This window comes from Vulpes lagopus, chromosome 3 (assembly GCF_018345385.1).
Source record: "Vulpes lagopus strain Blue_001 chromosome 3, ASM1834538v1, whole genome shotgun sequence".
Classification (NCBI taxonomy): Eukaryota; Metazoa; Chordata; class Mammalia; order Carnivora; family Canidae; genus Vulpes; species Vulpes lagopus.
In genome coordinates this window covers 23,340,651-23,362,465 of record NC_054826.1, presented here as the reverse complement: position 1 = coordinate 23,362,465, position 21,815 = coordinate 23,340,651, and the positions used below count along the sequence as shown (strand labels likewise).

General features: G+C 34.5%; 1 protein-coding gene and 1 non-coding gene across 2 annotated transcripts in view; both read left to right on the top strand.

The window, feature by feature from the left end:
• HCN1 (hyperpolarization activated cyclic nucleotide gated potassium channel 1) overlaps window positions 1–21,815 on the top strand; it is a 383,048-nt gene that overhangs the window by 235,065 nt on the left and 126,168 nt on the right. The window lies entirely within an intron of this gene.
• Window positions 17,858–17,961, top strand: LOC121488488. Its single transcript, XR_005987112.1, has one exon. It is a non-coding gene; the product is annotated as a U6 spliceosomal RNA (small nuclear RNA).

Here is a 21,815-nt window from a genome sequence, read left to right as displayed (position 1 = left end):
GGCTTCTCCACTGACATTCACAGAAGCCATACAGCATATTGCACACAAGTGCTATCTATACATTCTTATAGTCATGTATTTATATATGTATGTTAAATATTTGTAAATATAGAGAAAACTGAAGCTTAAAGTCTTTTTTGCTAACACTCATGGAATAATTCAGGAAATCCAGATAAAATGTACAAATGATAGAATCTTCAGTTAAATTGAATTTCCTAGTGAGCAAGACTATATTTTGGGTTCTGGGGTCTCTGTGGAGCAGACCTCAAATCTGAAATATACACTATCTTGAAAACATGTCAATATTTCATTCGTTGCAGATTGGTTTTCCTTAAACATGCCATTGAAGAAAAATATAGCTCTGTTTCAATTACTAATTTTGTGTTTAGGTGACTTTATTTCTAAAACATTTTTTTGGCTTGTGTATTTGAGTTGACTCTCCTTTACAGAATGTTATAAGAAAATGTCATTGAGAATTTTGATTATTAGATTCCAGGTTACCAAAGCTTTGTGTAATACCTTTCATTATTTTCATGGGTTTTAAATGTGTAGCCCATTTCCAAAAGTCGTTATGAATAACTAATTTATTCCTTTATGTCTGCCAGATCTTTATATGCTTTATATGTTTTTGTCTGTGTCATTAATAAGATACTTTTCTAGAATACAAATATGGTATTATCTTATTTCTATATGTTTTTGTGGAAACCTGTTTACCAAAAAGCCAAGTCTACCTCTTCTTTTTTTATGTATCATTTTACTCAAAAATAAATTACCTTTGGATAACTGATTTTTCAGAGGAAATTAGAAAAAAAATAACTTTAAAAAACTTTTAAAAGTAAAATATATCATCTATTGACTAATTCTGTTCTGTAAGAGATACATCACAAGAGTAAACCTCCCTTGATAAAAATGCCTATCAAATGCTTTGATCATTGATGTCATGTCTTTTATTATTTTTCCAAACTAATACATTTTCCTTTATAACACATAAATCACATGCTTTACATATTTATCTGCTTTATAAAGTTTTAATGTTAATTATATCTCAAGTTAGTTAGGTATTTTCTTTTGGCCAAAAATAGAATTAATGGTATTCATTTCTATAATATATTGGATGTTTTCAATTAGCTTTGACTTTAGGCTGTCTTACATTAGTCATAACAAAAAGATAATGTAGAAATTGCCATTTTAAAAGAAATGTCAACCTAAGATTATAATATCCTTATAATACTCTGTTGCTCTTTTTCAAAATTACTGTATTTTTAGAACATAGATGTGATATGTTATGAAAATAGAACATCATTTTAGTTATTTTGAATTTTCTTTTTCAAAGTTTCAAAACACCCAATGATGCCAACATCATTGGGTTGTTATAAGATGTATAAACACTGTCTATAAAATGTTTAGCACATGGGTGCCTGGGTGGTTCATTCGGGTAATCCTGTGACTTTTGGTTTTGGCTAAAGTCATGATCCCAAGGACATGGTATCAAGCCCTGCATCAGATTCTGCGCTCAACATGAAGTCTGCTTGTGACATTCTCTCCTTCTCCCTCTGCTCCTCCCCACCCCTGCTCAATCTCTCTCTCTCTCTCTCTCTCTCTCTCTCTCTCAAAATAAATAAATAAAATATTTTAAAAAATAAGTAAATAGGATGCTTAGCATGTATATCTGCCATGTATTCCACACTCAAGAATCTTAGCCATTAGCAATAGAATCTGCTAGTGCCAGAATTTGGCAAAATTCATTATTTTAAATTCATCCATGCTCTTTTTTTTTATTCAGAAATTGGCCAAATACCTCACCAGCCTACAAGTAAGACACTGATGATTTTAACTCCATTTGATTTATTCTTAGGAAAACGTCAACCCTTTCCCTCAGACTTGTATCAATGGCAATTTCCATCTTCTCTTTTTTTGGAAATCTTTATTTCCACTTTTTCTCTGGGTTCCTACTGACAAAGCTTTGTGCAATATGCAAATAATAATAGTCTTCATTTCAAAAGGCTGGCCAGAGATATCCATGCCAGTACTGTGCAAACCTTTTGGATAGAAACACTGCTAGGACAGATGTCCTATGGGACAGATTCTAAGTGACTCTCCAGGGATGTTACCAATAGTTAGGAACCTACAATCTCATTACACCTATATAAAAATGAAAATTTTACCACTTTCTCCATAAATTATTACCTTGAGTCACAAGGCTCAAATATTGAGTCTATAAATCCCTCATAAACAATTTAAAAGTCATTTCTTCTTATTTTCTCCAGAGAAATGAAAAGCACTCTCTGAGCTATAACCTGATGCCTTCTATTAAATCAGCTCTACTGAACGCACCCTACTTGTAGGAAATGAGGAATTTACCTTCAGGTTTCTCTTAACTCTGGGATACCACTCTGGTTTGATTAATGCACCATTCCTGAATTAATTCTTCCCCTTAGATCACAATGGTTAGGTGTGAGGGTAAACCAAGAGTTTTTGCAATTTTCCCTTTAGCCATTTCAATTCAGTCATTCAACAAAGATTACCTGCCATACTTCAGGCACAGATGCAGACACAATGAGGACTTGCATACAAAATGAAGAAAGGGAAAACATGGTTTCCATTTTAGTTTCACTTCAAAAAAAGGAGACAGCTAGTTTGAAAAAAAAAAATGTATGTTTCCTGGGCATTTTAACCTTTAGGAAAGCACATAAAAATTACACATTTTATCAGGCTAGCCACGAAAGAGGAGAAAAGAAGAGAAAGGAGCACCAGCAGCTGTGCCTTGCTGCCTGGAAACACAATATTGATTAAAACAATCTCACTAATGGAGAACAAATCAGCAAATTATTAAGGATAAATGATATCATTGGGGATGTCATTGTTGTCTATGCTTTTTGTGATTAAAATTTTCTGAACTATAAAACAGAGAAGTTGTAAACATTGGAGTTCTGCTCTCTATATTCATTTAATTATCCTACTGGGAGATTTTTGTGTGTGTTTGGTTTTATTTATGCCTAGAGGTAAATATATATGTGTGTATATATATATACATGTATTGTGTATATATACATATATATGTATACACACGTATATTATAACAAAGTATAATTTTGAACTTACAACTAGTTTGATTCTTATTTATATTGTTGCTTACAGTCTGTCATCCTCTTCTTCCTACAACATCCAGCTTTGATATCCTAACTCCATATCCCAATTGACCTCACTATCTCTCCTACCCATGCAAATTAGTTTTCTTCGTTCTTTGAAGGTCTCAGCTGCATGCTCACTGTCACTGTGTCCACAACTACCCCTATTGTTTTCTTGTGGATTTCAATATCCAAAAAGAGGTCCCTTCCAACACCTCAAACTCATCCCCTCCAATGATCTCCATTCTACCGCAATCACTCACTGGTCTTCACAGTTATTTTCTTTTCTTTGTTTTAAGACCTTATTTATTCATTCATGAGAGACACAGAGAGGCAGAGGCATAGGCAGAGGGAGAAGCCACGTCCCTGCAGAGAACCTGATGCAGGACTTGATTCCAGGACCCTGGGATCACGACCTAAGCCAAAGGCAGATAGATGCTCAACCACTGAGTCACCCAGGCTTCTCTTCATTTTCATCACCAATTCTGTTTCCTCCAGAATCTCAGTTCCAAACATTCTGCTCTCAGCCACCACCACATAGCCTTCCAGATCACTCCATTTCCTTAATTCTAACAAATTTCACAATCCACTGGGATCAACTAAGTGATTATAGCTTCTTTTCTTTATCTTTCATGCAGTTCATGTCTTCACACTCCCCAACTCGAAAAGATCTAAGAGCTCTCCCTCCCCAAGCATCAGCATCAGCTGAAGTTTTAATAAATAGCTAACATGAATTTGTAAGCTATGTAAGACATCTTAGAAGAGGATTATCTACTCCAGTTGAAAAATTCACTGTGAAGCTGCAAATATCAGAGATTCTCCATTCTTGTTGATTTCCACCCAAATTTCAAATTCCTGAGAAAAGTAAATGACTTGCTTTTTAAGCCAACAACTTTTAGAATGACTTGTTATATAATAATATGTAACTATGGCATGTGGCTGTTGGTACAAAATCTTGATAATATAACTGCCATAATTTCTTATAAACTTTGTGATCCCTGGGTAGCCAATTAATTTCTTCAAGCATCACTTTTGCTGTCTGTGAAAAAAAGGTAATTATAGTCCTACCTTTTAATGTTATTTGACAGTTAAAATAGATAATATACTTAAAGTTCTTAGATTATTTAGCTCATAATAATTTCTCATTAATTTCTGACCATTATTATTATTGTTTTGTATAAGTATTTTCCCCCAATATAATATAGTATCTACTGTTTCTGTTTCCATTTTTTTCTCTGAATCCTGTATTCCTTTTTCTCTTCTCCTTTCAGACTATATATAAAATTCGTTATTTTATTATATATTACATTAATATATTTTAAAGCTTTTTTGGAGGGTCTTTCTTATCCTTTTGTTTCTTGAAATTCAGCCTTTTATCTCCCATTGTAATGGACTATTTTCCTTATTTCTGCTTTTCTATTTTCTCCGATATTTGTCCCTTGGCCAAATTTGTTTTCAAAAGCCGCAGAATGATAATAAAGCATGGATTTAATAATACATGAGAGATATTAAATTGTTACAAATCATACAAAATGTTCAATTGTCTTCATTGCTAGTAAGTTAAAATTAATAATTAAATGTGTATATAAATTAGCTGTTAACCACTTAAGTTACACAAAGTTAACTAATGTAATTCATTTTAACAAATTCATAAGGAGTACACAATAAGAATGACTTGAATATTTTTAAAAAATAAATGCTTCTGTTTTGCTTCAAGTTAGCACCAAATTGAAAAGCAGACATTCTGACAGAGAGAAAGGAAAAACAAAAACCTAAATGACTCTTAACATGGATGATCAGAATTTTGAATAAGAAAAAGTCCAGGGGTGCTTGGGCAGCTCAGTTGGTTACACATCTGCATCATGGTGTCATGGTCCTGGTGTCCTGGAAATTAGGAGCCTCAGGGGTCAGGGCCTTGGTAAGCAGGGAGTCTTCCTCTCCCTCTCCCTCCACCTCTCTCCCCCACCTGCCATGCTCATGCTTACTTGCTCTCCCCTCTCTCAAATAAATTTTTAAAATCTTTAAAAATAAAAATAATACAAATAAAAGTCTGAAACTCATTAGCACTGACAGAAGAAATGAATCCATAACAGAAAATTTGAAACTGACTAAAATCGCATCTAAAATAAAATTGTATATTATTTACTTTTACATAGTGAGGATGTGTAGAATAGTTTTTTTTCTTTTTGCTTTTAAGTACCTACCAGTTATGTTTCTCCTAAGTGCCAGAGGCTTTCCATTCATTATCTCATTTACTCCTTGTAGTGATTCTGCAAGTTTTATCCACTTTTTTTTTTTTGTAGAGGACAATAGAGAGATATTAATTAAATGCCTCCTCAATGTAAAACAGCTAGTAGGAAGCCACACAGAATTTTACTTAAGAACTGTCTCTCACTGTGCATCCTCTTTTCACTGTAGTACAGATTTTACAGGCCAAAGACAGAATGTTCTCCTTCAGATAAAGTCCTGAAATTTTCAAAATGAAAAGTAATCAAGAACTACTTCCTTAGCATCTTAGGAAAGTAGGATTTGTCCTCAGAGCCAAAGATTAGTTGAATAAGGATATGTAATACTCCTTTGTACTTTAAATGACTTAGAAACAATGTCAATACATATTGTATCATAATTTCAATCAGGTAGTTTCATCAGTGTTAAGTAATCAAAACTTTAAATAAAATAATATTTAAATTGAAAGTGTTTGCCTAGTTTATCTAACAGACTTCAAGATGACTTATATTCTTTATGAGCCTTTTACACTTTGTTTTAGTTGTAAAGTTTAAAAAAAAAAAACACAAGTAAAAATAAGAACGATTTAGTTGAACCATACATTTGATACACTGATTTATATGTTGGAAATATCACATTTTTCCAACACAAATCAGTGCAAAAAGACAATTTTTTTTTTTTTTTTTACAAATGATGTTACCAAAATCTTCAACTTGGTCAAACCTAATAAAACACTCGATACTTGCAAGCTAATTTGCAAGAGAAACTAGGGTTATGTAAAAGGAAAGGATGAATGGATCTTGGTGAACACATAAATATTCGGATATTTTAGAAAAAGATGAAAGGATTTTTCTCAGCAGAGCAGCTATAAGGCTTAAACATTAACCCTAAACATAGAAAATTGTGGAATTTTTAAAAATGTTTTTAACAAACTGAAACCTGGGTTTTAGACCACTGATCAAAAAAAAAAAATTAAAGATAGGACAGTGAAGTACATTCTGGGGACAGACACAAGGTGTTTTTGTTTTGTTTTGACATTTAAGGTAGAAAATTGCAATATATTCAGCTCCTGGTATCTTGGAAACAGGCAGCAGTAAAAACCAACTTAGGAAGAAAACATTTTAAGAAATACAGAGCTGACCAGTGTCAGCTGGCTGTGTAGGACTCAACTCAGAGAAAGCGTTGGTCTGCCAAAGCAATTTATCCCTCTCACTTGAAGCACAGCAAGACTATGTGAATATGCCTTCCATAGTATAGACATAGACACCACTAAGTTGTTTTGTTGTTTTGTGAATTCCTTTTCTCTAGACCAAAGTTGAACATTTTCCTTTCCTTTAGTTCACCAGGTGATCAGAGAAGAAATGTGTTTTTCCTCTCTAGTTAAATTATGTAAGGAAACTTTCTCGGAGTTCACAGGAAGAGCAGATTTTAAGCACTTCTGAACCGTCCTCAGAGACAGATCCTGTTAAAATTCTTGCTCCTCCATGAGGAGATCTGGGACGTTTCAATGACTGATCATCACACTTTAAACAAGTTTGCCTGTTCAAACAGTTAAATGGAATAAATGCAGGGAGATATGAAGTCCTTCTTCAGGTTAGAAGGAATGGAAGAGTCTTGCTTGTCTAGGCTCAGGAAGGTTAACACCTGGTATCTACTTTCGCATTCCCACAGAATTACACCACCACCATTCACTCATTTTCGTTTCCACATCATCAAGTTCTAAATCTTGGTTTCTCAAATGCTTTGTGTGTGTGTTCCTTCTGCCATTCCCAAATATCTGTCTGTCACTATTTCATATTTAAATTATAGACGAATCCTCCTTTCTTTCCTGACATGATTTCATGTCTTACCTTCCTGTCATTAGTTTTTCTTAATTGATCCCTGAATCAAACAATAAAATCAATCACATTACTTTTCTAGTCCATAATCACAAATTGATTGCAATTCATTTTATTTATATTTTTTGTAATTCAAATGGCTCAAACATGGCGTCTCTCACTGCTCCATTACTTAGTCTTTTGCATGGTTAGAAGTTTATTTTCTTTCATTTGCACGGAATTAGATTATTCTCTCCTCTCAATCTTCCTTCTCTCATTCTTTCTTTCCATCACTATCATCTTCACATGAAATATCTTCTACTATGTTCTCAGCTAACATTACTAAATGGCTCTGTAATATTTGAAAGGGTTATTTCACATCTTGTTATGATTACTAATATGTTACCCGAAATTAACCTATAGTTCTTTCATGCACTCATGCCATTTATCTCCAAGGATTTGAGGCATGATTTTTTAATTTATCAAATGATCCCATAATTGGATTTCTCAGTATTAAATAAAATGCCACACAGATGGAGCTAATTAGTATTATGTGACTCTAAATTATATAAGTCAGTACTTTATTGTGTAAGAATAAGGTAAAACGATACAAGCTGTTAATTGTGAACATACACCACTGCAATTGAATTTATGATAATGACTTCATATTATTCCCTGCAACAAGAGACACGTTTAAAGGACTGGCAAGAAAATCACAAACCACCACTCATCTGTTGTTAATTACTCATAGTGTGATAGACATTATATGCTAGGTAATTGTAATAAAACATCAATGCCATCTTCTCTAATTTCATTATGTTCAAGTACTAAACCCCCAAACTATATACTGTTAATGAAAATTATAAGAAATGATTCCTTGATTTATAACGTATTTTATCATTAGTGATGTGAATAATTTCCTATGAGTAACATATAAGCCGTGTGTGTATATGTAAGTGCATATTACATATAAATACACACTATTACATATTACATATGTACACTATGAAAATGTGTTCAGTATAGACAGTAGTAGTAGAAATTATTCTTCTACTGAGTTACTGGTTTACTCTAAATAAATGTGTTTATTAATGAAGACCTAAAATACTGAGAGGACACTTCTGTATTTTACATTAATGCTACAAATTTCAACATTGTCAGCGATAAACAAATTGAAAATATGTATCCTGAGACTACATTAAGATTTTTTAAAAGATTTTATTTATTTATTCATGAGAGACACAGAGAGGCAGAGACATAGGCAGAGAGAGGAGCAGGCTCCTGGTGGAGAGCCTGATGTGGGACTCAATCCTGGGACCCAGGATCAAGCCCTGAGCTGTAGGCATTTGCTCAACCGCTGAACCCCCCAGGCATCCTGAGAATATGTTAAGATTTATCAAGGAAAATAAATCCTCAAATGCAATCTGGGAAATAGTGTAATAGTATTATAAATTAATAGTGGTATTCCATGCCATCTGCCTAATGAAAGTAACATTTTTCTCAAAAACTTTGGAATATTTTGGTAAATTTGTTTATGAAGTGTTGAGTTTTTGTTGTTTTTATTGTTTGTTTGTTTTTTCCTCTAACTTTTGATTATGTTTCATAGGTGACCTTACTCAGAAGATAGCGTCAACTTCCTAATTTCTATAGAAATCACTTGGTTTCTATAGCAGGCATTTGGTTTCTTTGTGTATTTTTTAAAAGTAAAGCAATTAATATCTGAGGTAATTCTTAATCACAAATTTAATGTTCTTATCTTTTTAAAGTAAATCAGTAATTTTTATGGAGTACTTTTTATGAGGAATGAACTTGACAAGATCAGAACAGTATGTGAGAGACATAGTTCTTTCTATCAAATAATTTTACTTGGGAAGACAAGAGAAAAATAAAATTAAACACTTTAGAGAAAATCCCAACATAGTAGTTGAAGAGAGTAGTTGAAAATATCTTGGGATCCAGGCAATCAGAAGCTCTTCACTGAACTTCCATCCTCTGCCAGACCCTGGGATAAGTCCTGGCATATGATGGTGACAAGTGAGATGGGAGCAGAAGAGATGGTACAGATGTGTTAGCAAGTGATTTTTTTTCTAATGAAAATTGTTGCAGCAGTTCCAAGGAAATATCGCCAAGAAATTGATAAAAATTGAGCTGGATTTTAAAGAATGGAATTGAATTTAAATCCATAGAAAGAAGAGCCTCCCATGCATGTAGAATATAAGTGAACAAAAATACACTTTTGGAGGGACTCTGATGCAGAAAAGTCTATGGGTTGTTTAGAGGGAAGAAGGGGTTTGGTTCTGGTGGAATTTCTGGAGAAGGACTGAGATAGAGAAAGTAAGAAAATTAGAAAAGTTGACTGAGGCCTGATTGTGAGGAACTTTGAATGCTGGTCTGAAAGAAGCTGAAAGTAGTGATTGTCACTGAAGGATTTTGTGTCTCTTACTATCCAACCACAAGGCAATAATTAGTGTCTAGTCTCCTCTTTGGGCTTGATGTTTCTTCTCTTTTTTTTTTTTTTTTGAGCTTGATGTTTCTTCCATTAACATCCCAGCAATGCAAAAGAGCTAGTAGGTAACAGAAGGAGTTTGAAAGGCAGAGTTGTAAAATGGATGAGATACTTGATTGATAACATATTTTTTAAGCTGGTAAATTATGAGAATGAAAGGAAAATCTGAATTTGGAAGCTTTTCTGGAGAAGTTTGATTACTTGTAAAAAAGTGAGCCTAAAAAATATTTGTAGACATATATGGAGAAAGACATTGGACTTTTAGCATGTTTAACTTGTGCTGAATACATAGGTGTCTCAAACTGAAAATGGAAAGTATCTAGCTACATATACATATGTATGTAGATATATTCATTTAATATCTATAAATTAGAAACTTTGCATTCAACATTGAATTCTATATTTTTCAGTTCCTTGCCTTTAAAAAACAGTTATAAAAACAAACATGCATCTCAACAGTACAGTTTTCAAAACATACTGTTTGGTTTTTCATTTTTTAACTTTATGAAAAAGTTAATAAGCTGTGTGTTGTTTTATAGGATAGGCTTCCTTGACTATTTTTTTTAAGATTTTATTTATTTATTCATGGGAGACACAGAAAGAGAGGCAGAGACACAGGGAGAGGGAGAAGCAAGCCCCATGCAGGGAGCCCGATGCGGGACTTGATCCCAGGTCCCCAGGATCACACCCTAGGCTGAAAGTGGCACTAAACTGCTGGGGCACCCGGGTGCCCTGTTTTATTGACATATTCATCCATGTCATTGAATGTTGCTGCAAAGCACTCATTTTCAATGCAGTATAATATTCCATAGACAACTTTATAGAAAGTCAAAAGTGCATTAAATAAGGTCTACCAGGTGAAAAACTGAAAGATAGGTCATCCAGGTTTGGGATGCCACTTCAATGATGTTATCAGCATACACCCTCTATCTGCTGTAGGATGCAACTGCTGCTGTCACTCTCAGGAAGGATTCCCTACCCTAGCCATCAAGTCCATATTTCAGGCAAGAAGAGAAAAGCCAAATGGCAGAAAAGGCAACCCCAATTGGAACATCCTCTTATGTTTCCAAAAACTCTACAATAAGTTTGACTTTATCTCATTGACCAGTAATGAATCACTTGGTTGCCTCATTCTTCCAAAAAGTATAACTATCCTATTTTATTATGCTGACCACATTGCCACCCCAAAACTTTGGGGATTCTGTAAGGAAAAGGGAATGGATATTGATAAAGCAATCAGCAGTGTGCCCCAAGATACAAGAAGGGTGGGATATAACAGATATATATTCTCTTATAATCAGATTTCTCTGTCTAGAATAATAGAAAGACAAAATTTTAGATGCAGAAATAAACCTTAGATTCCAGAAGTCCAATTTTTTTTTTTCATGAAAAGATACCTAGAGAAGGTAAATAACTTTCCTAGGTTCATAGAGTTATTAGTGACTGGTCTCTTGAGCTGACATATCTTGACTTTCAGAGAAACTTATTTCTGTATCTTCATGTGTTTCTTCTCTATCTAAAATAGTACACAGGTAGAGTTGCCACAGGAACAGATGGCATTCTGAAGTTACAAAGTAGAGGAAGGTATTAAAAAGGGGATGATTTCTAATTCTGTGAAAAATGCTTATGCTATTTTGATAAGGATTGTATTGAATCTGTAGATTGCTTTGAGTAGTATGGAAATTTTAACAAGACTCGTTCTCTCAACCCATGAGCATGGAATATCTTTCTATTTGTATCATCTTCAGTTTCTTTCATAAATGTTTTATAGTTTTCAGAGTGTAGGTTGTGTACCTCTTTAGCCAAGTTTATTCCTACATATTTTATCTTTCTCGGTATAATTGTAAATGGGATTGTTTTCTTAGTTTCTCTGTTACTTCACTATTAGGGTATAGAAAAGCAATAGATTCTGTACACTAATTTTGTATTTTGTGACTTTACTGAATTCATTTATCAGTTCTAGTAGTTTTTTGATAGAGTCTTTAAGGTTTCCTATAGATAGTATCATGTCATCTGCAAATAGTGAAAATCTTACTTCTTCCTTACCAATTTGGATACTTTTTATTTCCTTTTCTTGTATAATTGCTGTGGCTAGGACTTCAAGTACTATTTTGAATAACAGTGGTGAGAGTGGACATCTTTGTCTTGTTCCAGATCTTACAAAGAAAGCTTCCAGTTTTTTTGCCATTAAGTATGTTCACTCTGTTTCATATATGCTCTTTATTATGTTGAGATATGTTCCCTCTTAACCCATTTTTGTGAGTTTTTATCATGAAAGGATGTTGTACTTTGTCAAATGCTTTTTCTGCAACTATTGAAATAATCACACTTTTTTTTTATCCTTTCTCTGGTTAATGTGATGTGTCACATCAGTTGGTTTGCAAATGTTGAGTCACCCTTACACCCCTGGAATAAACCCCACTTGATCATGCTGAATAATTTTTTAAATGTATTGTGGATTCAGTTTACTAATACTTTGTTGAGGATTTTTGCATCTATGTTCATCAGAGATACTGGCTTATAGTTCCCTTTTCTTGTGGTGTCTTTATCTGGTTTCATTATTGGGGTAATACTGGCCTTTTAATCTATCCTTCCTCTCTTATTTTTTTGGAATAGTTTGAGAATAGGTATTTACTCTTCTTCAAATGTTTGGTAGAATCCAAGCTAGTATAGCCACTGTGGAGAACAGCATGGAGGTTCCTCAAAAAATTAAAAATAGAATTATCATTAGATCCAGTAATTCCACTACTGGGTGTTTACCCAAAGAAAATGAAAACACTATTTTGAAAATAAATCTGTACTCTTATTTTTATTGCAGCATTATTTATAATAACCGATATATGAAAGCAGTCCGAATGTTTGTCCTTAGGAAGGTAGAGAGAAAATAGAGATAGTGGAATATTATTCAGCCACACAAAAAAAGAATGAAATATTGCCATTTGCAACAATATGGATAAATCTAGAGAATATAATGCTAAGTGAAATAATCCAGAGAAAGACAAATACCATATGTTTCAATCATATGCAGAATTTAAGAAACAAAACACTCTCTCACCCTATCTCTCTCTGTCTCAAATAGATAAAATCTTTAAAAACAAAACAAAGGAAGAAAAAGACCAAAAAATATACTCTTTAATATAGAGAACAAACTGGTAGTTGCAAGAGGGGAGGTGAATGGCAGGGGGAATGGCTGAAATAGGTGAAGGAGATAAAGAGTACATTTATCATGATGAGCACTGAATACTATTGAGTTGTTGAATCATTATATTTATACCTGAAAATAATATAACACTGTGTGTTAATTATACTTGAATAAAATCTTTTTAATAATTTAAAAAATAAAAGAGGATCATTTACCACATTGTGAGTGGGATATTGGTGACCACAGGGAATAGCATGGTGCCCAGGGATAGTTATCACAGAACTGTTACCAACACTGAAAGTCAGAAAAGGGAGTCTTGTAAATGGGGCCACATCGATAGGAGTTAACTTTAACAGAAAACATCACCAATTCACTCTCTTCAAAGTGGAAGCTCAAAATACTGATTACATTTTCCTTCTTCCCTTGCATCTTTGTCAGGCGATTGAATCCAGCTGGAAATCAGGGGCAAGGGATCCTGTTAACTGTAATCTACAAGGATCAGTTTCCTGAGTAAAGAGCAGAGAAAGGTGAAAGACAGACATGAAAAGGACGATTTCCAGTATCATAGCTTATTTTCCAATAGCAACACTTCACTTACTCAAATATCTTAGGGGACTTCTAGCTTTTGATTGCTTCAACATCCTAGTTACTGGCACTCCTTTGGGCTCTTGGGTAGTATGCTGACATTCACTTATTCCTCTCTCATTCTTCATGATTTCAAGGCATCAGCCTCTCACATAAGATACTGATTACTTGCATCTGACATACCTCTCATTACTTGCAAGTGGTGGATAAACATCCACTTGGTAAACTGTTCCAGTGTTTCCATGAGACTCTCCCATCCTAGTACCTATGCCTTGGGTCTTTGGATATGAAGTAATAGCTTGTAGTCCTTTAAGTTTATTCAACAAAGGAAGCTTGTAGAGTGTCATAACATGCCACACTATCAGCTCCCCCAAGCAAAGCACATGATATTTGATACTTTTAAGCAAGCCCAGTCTTGACATAGTATGATGTTCATCCTGAATTCCTTTAAGTGTTCCAGAGGATATCTAGCAAAAATAGAAATTCTTCATTAGTAGTGCTTCCTGATACAAAAGGATGTAAATGCCAAAGGGGCACAAGGAAACGACTATTTACCTCTGAATATTCTATGGTGAAGAGAAGTCATGCCAATGAAATGTACAATTTATGCTTTGGTAATACTCTTGGGTTGGATTATGTCAATGGCATATAGAATTAGGATAAATCTCTGCATTATAATAAAGTACTTTTACAAAAAGGTATTAGAACTTTCTACAGGCAAACTGCCTTGATTTATAACTCCTGCTCAAAGAAACGATTCCCAGATGGCTATTGTCCGTAAGCATAGTATTTGCTTCCATTTCCACAGTTATGTTTGCTTTCTCTTCCCACATCTGTGTTAATCTCAGGACCCAGCTGTTGACAGTTCTATTGATTTATCACATCAGAGTCTAACTAGAAACTTACTATTATTTTCCTCATGGGCTTGCCAGTCTAAACACATGACCTTTTTCCTACTATAATGCCATTTAGAAAAGATTAGATTGCTTGGTTTTGAAAGCTGCTTGCAAAAACAATATTAAATAGATTAGAAGTCCATTAATGCTATGACCATTATTTTTTAGCTCACGCAAGCTCTGTGATGGTGATTGCCTTCACCTTATATATGCATAAATATTATATAATATAAATTTAACTATATATTAAAATAGTTGGAAACAAATATAATAAGGCAAACATGTTTAATCTGTATGTTTGCATATTGTTGAATAAATATCATTTAACAAGTATGTTTTCTCACCTTACGTTACTTATATTTTAGCAGAGTACATTATAATCACTTTTTCTTTGATCATTCTAAATTGGGCAAGATAGGATTAAAAGATAAGTAAATATTTTATTTTTTTCCTAAAATCAATTCATAGACCTTTTTCTTTCTAAGATGTAATTCACATGAAACTGCTGCTTTAGAATTTCAGGGTACCTACTTTCTCATATGTAAACTTGTGTGGTGATAATGCTATATGCCATTCTTTTTTTTTTTAAGATTTTATTTATTTATTCATGAGAGACACAGAAGAGAGGCAGAGAGATAGGCAGAGGGGGAAGCAGGCTCCTCGAGAGGAACCTGATGTGGGACTCAATCCCAGGACCCCGGGACCACGACGACCTGAGCCAAAGGCAGACGTCTGTTCAACCACTGAGCCACCAATGTACCCCTCTATATTCCATTCTAATAAGAGACATACCATGCCTTGCCAACCTTGTTAACCTTACTCTGTAAAAACATATACCTCAGTATATTTAGAATTTCTACTCTTTTTCCTTAGTATTTGTCCATTGGTCTAAATGAGATTTTGAAATCTGCCTAATGATTATTGTTCCTCTTGCTTTTGGTTTCTTTTCTGGGAGGTGTTTGGAGGATTGAAATTTTCCACCATGAAGTCATACACCTTTAGCATGACCTTGATTTTTTTTTTTCTCTCTGTACTAACAAGACCCTGGGTAGCTCTTATTTAAGGAAACAGCTTTTGTCTGTTTGGCCATATTAAATTGATCATAGCTGACTATGGGTGTAACCTATTGTTTCATTAATTTACATTCCGAGTACATTCAAAAGGCCTTGAGAAAAATTCTAAGTTTTTGGGGGGGTGTTATGAATAAGAAGATTGCACTGTATTCTTTCCAGTCACCTGCTGGAGGCAATGACCTTGTATTTATTTTAGCAATGAAATTGGATATAACATGATCACTTACTCTGCAATAGCTATGGAATGACGAAACAGCAGTTTAAAGGTCAAATACTAAAGGACCTAGTAAAAACAAACTATTGATTCTGCCTTTAACTCTGACCTTGACCTAACTTAGTACCAAATACTGATTTTAAAAATTGCTTTTCTGATAATTGCTGTGTGATTTTTCCAGATCATAATATATTACAGAAATGTTACATTAACTTGGTCAGAAAAGTTATTAGTGGTAATTTGTTCAATACTAAATTATGAGTAGCTACTTAATACCTCAGGCCATCCATCAAAAACAGTCAATTCACTAATATTTAACACCTGACACTGCACTAAGAGAAAACCACATTGGATGTTCTCATTACCTACTGAGTTTTGGGCCCTTCTCAATGTTAACCTGTGCAGGGTTGTTGGCAAAGCACACTCAAACTTTATTATATTTAAATGTGTTCTCTGTTACTTGGTCCATACATGGGGAATGATTCTGGGAAGTCCAAGAAATCCTAAAATTTGGCAACCCAGGGTTTTGCACTGCCATCATCACTTTTATAGGAGTTAAGGGTGGTGAGGAATAGTAAAAAAAAAGGATGACTCAGTGTCCCCTACTCACGAAGGATTCATTACTTACTCTAATATGGAGAAACCTCTACCACTTTTATTCTCTACCCTAAAGAGGACGTTGAAATATATTGAGAATAATCATATTCGATTGATTATATTTGGAAAAGCAAAAGTAGTATTTTTCATTGTTTTATTTCCAGAGGCACAAGAATCATGGGAAGCTAAAGAAGAACACCATATAAATAATACTGCACATTTTATATATGTTCCACAAGGGCTTGCCTCCCAACACCTCTAAGAACTGTTTTCATTAGGCTAGTCTCATTCCCTTCCACATGTGATAACGGACCACATTTGTAACCTCCAATGTCAATGTTAGATCATTCTCATCTAAGGGAACCAAAGCAACTTCTATTAGGTCATTGTCCGTTGATGTATATTGGGTATGTGTTCCATCTTTGCCTGATGAAAATATGTAAATGATATTTGCATTATTAAAGTGGTGTTTCAAAAAATAAAAATAAAAAAAAGTGGTGTTTCAAATTTAACTCTCAGCACTTTGAGTCCAGAAAAGCATATCATTGTGAAAGGACATTTGCCTTCCTCCCAAAAGAAAACAAGTGAGGAGAGAACCATATGAAAGCATGTCTGAAAATTAGCAGGGAGGCTAATCCCCTGAGAAGGCACTCACGAAGGAAAGCATACCTAATAAATTTGAAATATTTTATATTATTTCAATTTTAAAAATCATTATTTAAATACATGTTGAGTTATTTATGCCATCTGCTATGCAGATATGAGAGAAGAGTTTATCAAACTGGTAAGGTCATCTGTTCAATTTTATTAAAATTAAAGTTCATGCTTCACAGTGGAAATACCCTGAACCTTAATGAGAGATCCTGGTTTCCTTTGTAGTTCAAGTGAAGGTACTGCCTTTTCTACTTCCAACACAATTCAAGGTAGCTATGTCAACATTAGAGAACAGACTGATATTAGAATATTGTTACTCTCAGTTAAATATTTTTCCTAGATTCCATTTATATCAGTCATTACTGGATGCTTGTGATACAAAGATGGTTAGGATATGGTCCCTGTTTTTTAGGGATCTTTGGTTATACTGCTGAAGGCAAACAAGTAAACGGATGATGCAATGCAATCACATGATAAATGGAAGCATTAGGCACTGGGCTACAGAGATGAGAAGCTGAACTCAGCTGGAAGGGCTGACTTGGAGAGATGAAGGTAGATATTTGAGAATGTTACAAAGTGATCTGCATCTTGGAAGACTAGCTGAAGTGGCCAGGCAGAGAGGCAAGAGGTCAGAATGCATATTGAGTAAGAGAAAAGCTACTTATGTAAAGGCACGGAGGAGAATGAATTGTCCTGATTGGGGAACTACAAGTGATTCCAAGTGGTAAGAGCAGTCTGGGTCTTCATATAGGAGTTAGGAAAGTTAAGGAGTGTTGCTGAAGGCCAGGGAGGAACTGCATGGTGACCAGCTTGTTATGATTCCCTTAGTAGGTTTGACTTAACTCTTGAGACTATGAGGAAACTAAGCAAGGAAGTGACTAGATTGGAATTGTTGCTGGCTGTTCCAAAGAACAGACTGGAAAGGATTAAAGTAGAGAAGGTAAATTGTAATTTGTAGGAATCCAGACAAGAAAAATGTGGAAAATTGTTTCCCATTGGAATAAAGAAAAGGAGCTCTAGTGCTCACTTTGGGAGAACACAGAGTAAAATTGGAACTCTACAGAGATTAGCATGGTTCCTGCACAAGGATGGCATGCAAATGTGTGAAGTATTCCTTATATTTTTGTAACTGTGTGGGCTAGTGGATGGTAACTAAACTTTTTGTGGTGATCATTTTGCAATATATATATATAATATATATTTTTATGAAATATATATTATATATATGAAATCATTGTATTTTACATCTTAAATTAATACAATGTTATATGTCAATTATATCTCAATAAAACTGGCAGAAAAAGGAGCTCTATCTATTCAAAAGAGAAACAATGAAAATAATTTTAAATAATTAATTAATAATATTTTAAATAATTTTATTTCTAATATCTTTAGAAATAAAAAAGCAGAATCAAAGTCCAACAATGATGAAAGAACAGAAGGGTTAGTTCCATATTAATCATTGTTTATAAGATGATTAGAGCTTACAGTATGATATTATTGAGTTATAGCATATTTTTGATCACAGAAGTATAAGTTGGTTTTAAAAAAAAAACCTTAGAAGGGAAGCAACTGACCTCAGAATAATTAAGGGCCACAATCAAGGAAGAAGTGCACTGAACATGGGCATGGTTATTACGGATGCCAAGTCATTTTCCATATTGTAACCCCATGATAACAGAAATGACCAAAAGTAGGGCCACAAGTCAAGTGACACTTGTTAAAACACAAAAATCAAATTAGTGTATTTGAAGATCTGACTGGCTATATTAAATGATTCATGAATTGGCAGCATCCCATCTACAAGTAGAGGGGAACTCTAAGGAGTTCTACAAAATGAAAGATTTTTACAGGAAGGAAGGTGGGGCAAGAAAGTTATTAGCAAAATAAAAGAATTGTTACCTACAGGGTTGCTTTCCCTGGAAGGAAGTGGAGGGTATCTTATCAGACAGATTCCTTCCTCCTCCTTAGGGGTTGGAGAGAGCCCCTGCCAGACTCAATTGGAACCCATCAGAATACTACTAACTGATTAGGACTACATTTCTGGAGGAGATTAAAACTGCAATTAAACTAGGTACTGATCTCAGATTTGAGTACCTGGCCTAAGTGACACCATTTTGGGTGTGTTGTGGTTTTTTGTTTGTTTGTTTTTGTTTTTGTTTTTTTTTTTTTTACCACACTGTAAGGTGTCCTGAAGGAAAGTCCTAGGCAGGGAATGAGAGCATAAATGCATGTAAATGGGGACAAAAGGAGGATTCTTCTTAATGGTTGTTATTTGCATGCATTTGTTGGTTTTGTGATAAACAAGTACTTTCCAGACTGCTAGCCTGAGAAATATTTAGGTCCCAAAGTGGAAGCAGATACTGTTTAGATGCTCTCCTGCCTGCTTGCATGCTTTCGGTTCACCCAGTGGAGGAAAGAGAAGTAAGATTGGTAGTCAATTAAGTGATACTGAGATGGCAGAGGGTGGGGGGCGGTGGATAGGGGGGAGGCAGGGTTGAGAGACAGTAGAGTTCATTGATGGTCATTCAGGTGAGCTGAATATAGTCTGGACACATAGATTTTGGTATATCTTTTTAAAGCCAAGTAGGGAACATCCAGGTAGACAGGAATAGAGGTCAGGAGAGTGGTCTGTTTTATTTTGATGAATCATATTTTTTTTTCAAGATTTTATTTATTTATTCATGAGAGACACCGAGAGAGAGCAGAGACATAGGCAGAGGGAGAAGCAGACTCCCCGCTGAGCAGGAAGCCCAAGGTCGGACTTGATTCCAGGATCCTGAGCCAAAGACAGACACTCAACCACTGAGCCACCCAGGCGTCCCTTGGTGAATCATATTGAACTCTGTTCACCTAAATAATTAAGAGTAAACTAAATTTGTTTGGGGCTTTTTGCTTGTTTTATGTGAAGGAACAGCATGGAAGAGTGAGACGAGATTACTAAATAACTAAATTCTTGATTGGTGTGAGACCTGTCATAGTTCACTCAGTAGTAAATAAGAATATATGCATGGTATCAGAACTGGTGTGATGCCTTCAGCTTTGTATTTTGATGGGATAGCAATGGTCAGTTGGTATTTAAGTTTTGTTTTCTTGAACAAATGGTGCATTTTATTAACATTCAGAATGCAACCAGGCTCAGCCGTTTCTCTTAAATTTTGAAGAAAATGTATTGGACTTTGAATACTTTAATCCCTTTCAGTTCAGCTTTAATCCCTTGTATTCTGTATTCATAGGGATATTTTTGGTCACTTAGCTTCCTGAAAGAGATAACTTTCCAAGAATCTATTTTATTAAGATATTTTCCAGGGGGTAGATTATTGCCTTTGAAAATGCCTTAGTTCACTATCAAATTTGTCTTTTAAAATGTCTTAGTGTGTTGTAAAATAATATTTTATCCCTGTATGGGTAATGCCATCAATATCACTACTTTAATTCAATATTCCTGCCCCTTCTTATTCTTGTGATTATATTACTATTCTAAATGCTAAACATTCTTCTTTTTTTTCCATCTCTAAACTTTCCCTACCTAAACTTTGTTAAAATACTCACCCCTTTTACTTATGAAATTTGCTTGGTATAGCTTACAAATTGTGGAGAAAATACATAACAAGAATCAAATGTGAGTATCTTCAAATTGGCATGTAAAATTAGTATTCTCAGGCAACCATGCCATTATCAATATATAGTACTAATAATAACAGTGATACTGTCATTTATGTTTTAATGGCACCTGCTGGCTTACAAAGAATGTCAATATATTTTATCTTTTCTAATAAAGCTGCTCTTTGCTTCAATACTGTTAATTTCAAGTAAATTTGTAGAAATACCTAAAAATGAAAAGATTTTCTTTTTTTCTTCCTTCCTTATTTTTTCTTCCTGACGTACTATAATGTATCCCTACCCCCTTGCTTGGATTCCACCTTCATCATAAATAGTAAATGCTCTAGGATCTACTCTCCTGTGTGTTATTCATTTTTTATTCTAAGTTCTGTGGCCCTTTCTATTCCTCATATGAAAACCTATGTATCTGATTTTTCATCTCTTGCCAACCTTCTAGGGTGACTCCCCACTAACCAAGCATGCCACCTCACTGTAACAGAATAGTGAATAAAAAGAATATTTGAATGATTCCATTTTAACCACATAATATACTTCCAGTGATAGACAAAGGTAATCATGGATATATCAAAGCAATGGTAATCTGCCTATATATATCCCATCTTATGTACACATTTACTCCCATCCTATCTTCTTTCATTTGGAACATCCTGTCTCTGATATTTGCCTTTAATTTCATGGCATTCAAGCCTTGTCCTTCCCTAAAGAATTTATCCTGGGATGCTCTTCATGCTCTATTCACCCCATGCTAGCCTATGCTCATGCAATTCTGGTGTCCTAGGAGTCAATCCTGAACCATAGTGGGGCCAGCCAGGGAAAGAGGATATTTGAATAATGACTTAGTAGTAATGTGCAGGCATTTAAATTATAACCTTCCAGAAATTGTAACATTGACTTCATCAACTAAAACAGAAAGACTCAAGGTAGTTTCTAGCATCTTAGAAGACGATATGGGGAGATTTTTGAGTATGCCATTCTTTGTCTCGATTCTGATTGGAAAATAAGGTATTCTTATCCCAAACCTCATCTACAGTGTGAACAGTTATCTCACTGAGGCTTACTGCTGCTTCCATCTCTGCTGTCCGGGGAACCTAGTATCACAGTGCTACCAGGGATGGCACACACATTGTACACCAGGGAGCCTACTAGTCTATACCTTTTCTAGGTAAGCCTGGAGTAGAAATACACATACACCCCCACACGAATACAATAGATGAGTTAGTTAACCTTTGTCACTAGTGGCCAAGGAAATGTGAAGAGAGACTATTGACTCATTGGAGCAGATTAATCATTTTAGAACTAGCTGGGGAAAATCTGCCATGAGTCATGGAAGTGATGCACAAGAGAAATCATTAA